The 6,000-nt window shown below is 45.4% G+C and overlaps 1 protein-coding gene across 1 annotated transcript in view; it reads right to left on the reverse strand.

The window, feature by feature from the left end:
- The window catches only part of LOC145406203 (calcineurin subunit B type 2), a 57,635-nt gene extending 52,482 nt beyond the window's left edge, over positions 1-5,153 (reverse strand). Inside the window, exon 1 of the mRNA XM_080277406.1 lies at positions 5,142-5,153. The gene's annotated coding sequence lies outside the window, so the exon portion shown is untranslated. The remainder of the gene's footprint in view (positions 1-5,141) is intronic.
- Positions 5,154-6,000: the final 847 nt, after the last annotated feature.

The raw sequence follows: 6,000 nt of genomic DNA on the forward strand, positions 1-6,000 counted from the left end.
ACACAATATGCGTTCCTTTGCGAATTTCATGGCTACCGTGTTGACTTGGGCGAGATCGCGAGGTTATATTTATTTTGACTGGTGCTTATGTTTGGCCTTGGTCCTCTTTGTTTATACTCCACTCTCCCTCCTGTGTAAAGCTGTTTTGTAAAACCTAAAAACTAAGTTGTTTCTATTCATAATATCCAACATTAAGACTTTTTAATACGTTACTGGGCTGGATTAAACCCATTTTGTACACAAAGTTAGACATCAACTTATTTAGACATTAAAATAAATAGTCTGAGTTCTTGGATTTAAGCAGCATTCTTGCCTGGCCAACAATATTGCGTTGGAAGATTTATTTGGATGCAGTCGAGTTATTATTAGGACGATTCAAACAATATAAACAATGTTTTCAAAAACTGACTAGCCTTTACAATGGTCCCTGTTGACCTCAGTGGCCTACAGCCTCGAAATCCTTGTGTGTGTGTGTGTGTGTGTGTGTGTGTGTGTGTGTGTGTGTGTGTGTGTGTGTGCAGGGAGTGGGGTGGCTGATGATGATTCCTGGATTCTATATCATCCTGTCTCGTAGATGGGAATATGGGTTGGGATCAGTGGCGTTGCTAGGACTTATAAAATGGGATGGCCAAACATACAGGTATTAGGGTATGGCCGTGGGAGGTGTCCAAAGGTATCCCCCGGAATTTGGGGTGGCCACTGGGATGGCCAGACAATTTTCAGGGGTGGCCAGTGCCACCCTGGCTTCCTCTCTGGCTACACCACTGATTGGGATGATGATGATGATGATGATGATGATGAACGCTTGAAATAAAATAAACGCTTTGCTTGTCCCTCTACACACTACTGTTGCCTTGGTGTGCTGACGTCAATGGTGGGGTAGTAAATATGCCGTATTCTGCTTGGCACGATGTGCACCGCCTCGTAGCGACGTATTTTCTCTTCAGGTCCTTCAATATCCGATAGACTCCTTTTATTCTAACTTGGTGCTGCAGAGGGACGCCTTCATGTGGTGGCAACAATATACCTGGGTGAATTCACTGCCCGGTTATACAGACGTCCCTCAACTCCCTCCTTACACTCCAAAAGGAGGACAATGGGCTTCAGGAGAGGACAGATTCCGCCTGCAATCCACTAAACTCACCACCAAGACGATAAAGTTACCCTCGACTTTTAGCGATGGCGATGGTAAACATAAGAGTGAAAAGACCTGGGTTCGAATCCTGGCAGAGCAGTAAACAAATAAATAAATATATAAATAAAATAACTAACCCACTGATATCAGTCACACGGGTTGGGAGAGTTGGAGGGAATCTCTCGGTGTGTGTGTGTGTGTGTGTGTGTGTGTGTGTGTGTGAAGTTAGACGAATTCAAAGGGCGCCCAAGTCTCCAGATACCGCCTTCTCTTACCCGCAGAACAGCCAGTGTAAACAAACTCTTCTCCCTCTTCCTTTTTCTTTGGCCTGGGTGACACGTGCAGCACAACATGAGGGGGAGTGTGAGATAAAACAAATGCCTCTCTATCTTATCCAAGCTCTTTGGCGGGGTTCACTTCATTTTAATATCAAACTTCAACCATTGCAATGTTTTTCCAACAGGTGTCCATCGTTTAGTTCTTTTTCAGTTTCCAGCATACTCTCCCAGTCAAATCCTGAATCATCTGTAAGAATTTATTCGGCCTTTATTCAGCTTCCAACTTACTCAGCCCTGTTCTTCCGTAACTGCAGTCATCATCCATTCCTTATTAATTTTCAGCTTTTTCTCAAACTTAGTCCTGCAGTATCAAACGTCTTTTCCATCATCCTCATTCATCATCCAAAATACTCCCGTGTTTTCTATTTTATCATCGCTAAACTGGAGACCTTTACTATACTCCTGTTTACCTTCCATTATATACTCTTCCATCAGATCTTGGTTTAACTACGGTCACATTCATCCTTTTCAACTTTTCACTCTACACACACCTCCGTTTTAACCTGGCGAAATTGCAGTCTTTTATTACTTTTTTTTTTTCCCCTTCCACCCAAGGGTATAGCCAAAGGTGAGAGGGTGGGGTAAGGGGTGGGAGGATCTATCTCTTTGGCCCCCGTTCATACATTTACTGTATTTACGGGGCTTTTTGTGACTAATAGAAGTCTCTGATACAACTCCCTTCATCTAAGAGATATGTGTGTGATGACTCGACAGCTGTGCGTGTATAAAACGAGTGTGTAAGGTGTATAGAGGCATGTATGACAACTCTGTGTGTGTGTGTGTGTGTGTGTGTGTGTGTGTGTGAGAGAGAGAGAGGGGGGGGGGAGCTATGACATAACTACCAGTAAGGGTATGAGTAATGTACAAGGTGTCCGTGGGGGAAAAAAATCAGAATGCAGGAGTAAATTCTTAAGATTTTTTTTTTTTTTTCATTCATTGCCAGACGCCATGTATCCCAAACGGGGTGGCCAACGGCTTAGAGTTAATTGTTTTACAGGGAGGGGAACTAATCCTCCACCAACTCCACCAATTCTTAAGATGCTACATCAAAATGCGCCCAGATCTCAGCCGTTTGAAGCTAAAAATACTGATAGTCGTATGGAAAGATATTCGGTAAATAAATTAGAAAAAAAAAGGAATATGGTATGAAATTACGTGAGACAGGTGTGTGGGGTATATGTATGTGACAGGGTGGACATGTGCAAGTATAACAGAAGTGAGTGAAGGAGCGTTGCTGGTGTAAATATAGAGTAGTAACGGGGCCGGGTTAGATGCCAGATTGTTTTTATAGCGACACTATTGATGCTCACTTGTCACCCCTCTCACACCCGCTTGATACATTGAGATTTCCCCCACCTGCTCTTAGTATAAAATATTTATTGATTTTACCTAGGCAGACTATGGGGAAAACACAAGAGGTCGCCACAGTTATCATCATCATCATCATCAGTCATACCCCACATACTGTATACACATTTAAATCACCAGCACCCGTTTCCTATCATTATCTCGTTTGACCCACGCCTTACATTCATACGGTACATTCGGCACCACTTTGACTTTCTGTCTATGTCTATCTACCTACTTACCTGCCTATCTATCTGTGTATAGCCAGACGCCTTAATCCCGTGAGGGGTGGCCACAGACAAACAGCCTCCACGTCGTCCTGTCCTCTGCCATTTGGTTGCCCTTCCTCATAATATCAATCCTTCTTTTTCATCCTTAGTCTCCCCTTCCTCCCACCCCCACTCTCTATCCACCTCACATACACTCTCCAAGTCAGTCTCTCATACATATCTCTTATTACCCTAACAAACGTTTTTTGTTTTGTTTTTTTCCATATGCCCATCAATGCCCCACAGTACCTTTACCCCTTTTCCTTTAATTAGGCTAATTTCAAATCCCTGTGTTCCAACTGCTGCTTTGTACACTCCAAATACCTCCAGCAGTTTCATATCTGCTGTTCTGTACACGTTCAAACTGCGTTCTACATGTCCTGAAAGGCAAGTGACCCGTATCTCAGAGGAGCTCCACTTTCTGTCACTGGAGAATGTGGGCGAGGTGGATTAACAGTGAGAAGTGACACAGAGACAGAGGTGTGGAAGTAGACACAATAAGGTGAAGAGGGCTGAGTAGGGTGTGTTATGGTGATCTGGCCATATGGGGAGAAGGAGCATAAAGAAAAGTGAACAGCAGAAGACCCGATTTTTCTCTCGGAACTGTTTATTAAAAAAGAGGACCATGATACCTAAATCCCTGAGCTGGAGGTAAGGGCAGCAAAGCAAGAATGGATGATGAGGGACTGATAAAGTCTACATATCGGAAGTGGTGAGAGGGAAAGAAAGGTGTAAGTTAGACCAAGGAGGAGGTGGAAGCATAGTGTGCACGTTTGAATGAGAGGTTTGAATATCCAAAGGAGTGTGTGTATGTACGAAAGGGGCAGATGTGGAATGAAGTGGGTAAGTTAAACCAAGAAGGTGGAAGATGGTGAGAAAGTCTGAATCTGTCTGAATATCGAGGAGGGTGAAAGGCGGATATAAAGCAGGCAAATCAAAATGATGTGGTATATGAAGGATGACTCACTGACAATGATTTACAGTAGACAACAGGTGATGCGTCTAGGGTAAATCGCAGACTTATGAGCAGGTAATGGCCGTCTACGGTGTTTCAAACTTACTGTGGTATAGACAGATACAGACGACAGATGAAAGACTAAATGTGAGTATGTCAGACTGTTTTTCTCCGCATTCGGGAGCCATTACGCTGGGGTGGGTAACAGCAAGCAAAAACTAAAGAAACAAATATATTAATCCTAGTCCTTAGAATCAGTTATTTATCGATCATTTACCCATTTAATTAATCATGTATGGTATTTATAAGACTGAGATACTTAGAAATCTGTGATAAATGTTTAATAAAGTATTAGTAAATAACTGATAATGTGGAAGTTTTGAAGACAGGTACTCACCACCACGGAGGGTTGTTAGTGTACGGTAATTAGTGGTTTACGTACGTCATTATGATGGCTAGGTTCGATGATTATTGGACATTATGGAAGGTGGGATGGGGGTGGGTTGGGTGAGGGGGTGGGTGGGGAGGGGTAGGTAAGAAATGAAGCGGAGTGAGGTGAGGTGGGATGGAGTGCGGTGATTTGGGGTCAGGTGAGGTGGAATGAGTAAAAAAGTGGAGTGAGGCAAGGATGGGTGATCTGGGGTGGTGTGAGGTGGGGTGGGATTGAGTGTGTAAGGAGTGAAGTGGAGTGCGGTGGAGTGAGGTGGGATGGATGAGAAGGATTGGGAAGCTGTAAGGTGGGATGATACAGAGTGATGTGAAATGGGATGAGGTGGGGTGGGGTGGGGGTCAGACGGCATGGGATGGGAGAGGTGAGTTGAGATGATAATGAGCATGGTGGGGTGATGGGGTGGGATGGGAGAGGTGATTTGAGATGACAATGGATGAGGTGTGGCGTGCAAGGTGTGAGATGAGGTGGGGTGATTTGAAGTGGGGTGAGGACAGGTAAGGTGGGAGAAATCGGAGTAATGTGAGGTGGGGTGGGGTGATGCGAAGTGTGAGAAGTAGGGTACGGAGTAAGGTGTGGGAGGTAGGGTGTGGGGTGAGATGTGAAAGGTGGGTGGGGTGTGTGGTGAGATGGGGTGAACACAACACACCTTATGGACGCACCCTGGCAGACTGGCTAAACTAACTCACTGCCACCTTCCCTAACCCCTCCCATCTCCCTCCCTCTCTCCATATATCCCTCCCCGCCACACTTCCCATCCCCTTTTCCCTCCTTCTCTTACCTTCCCTCCACTTCTCTCCATATATCCCTCCCTTCCACATCTTCCCTCACCCTCCCCTCCCTCGCTCTTCTCTCCCATTCTCCCCTCTCCTCTACCCCCCCTCTCTCTCACCCTTCCCCTCCCATTTTACCTTTAAATATCGCCCCTCTCCTCCCCTTCTCCATATATTCATCCTCTCATCCCTCCCTCTCCCATCCCCTCCATCTAATCCCTCACCTTTTCCCCTCCCCCTCCCCTTCTCCCTACATCTGGCCCTTCACACCTTCCCTTCACCTCCCTGGCCTCCATCCTCCCCTTCTTTTACCCTTCTCCCTTTCCTATCCCTCCCTCCCTCACCTTCTCAACTTTTAAACCCACATTTGATATCTGTCTTAATGGGCCGTATTCTTGTCAGTTGAGGAAGCTCCCTAGCAGCTCTTCCTAAGCGATTTATTTTGTTTATTACACCTTACTGTCCTCTTCTGTTGCATAAATCCTTCCAGTGTCGCTATACCCTGCATAAATATCACACAAAAGGATATTAACCACCCATATCGAAAAATAAATCTCTCGGGAGTAGGTGTTAGGGACCCTTCTTAAATGACGAGAGTACAGGCCAATGATCCTTGCACAATCAAAGGCATAAGACTGTTGCAACTTCACTATAACTAACTCTCCCCTCCCCTGCTCCCCCTCCTTCCTCCCCGCACCCATCCCCTCCTGTTCTGACCTCTCCTCCCCGTCCCCT

This window comes from Coenobita brevimanus, chromosome 69, assembly GCF_032717465.1.
Source record: "Coenobita brevimanus isolate Jiangsu-jjx chromosome 69, ASM3271746v2, whole genome shotgun sequence".
Classification (NCBI taxonomy): Eukaryota; Metazoa; Arthropoda; class Malacostraca; order Decapoda; family Coenobitidae; genus Coenobita; species Coenobita brevimanus.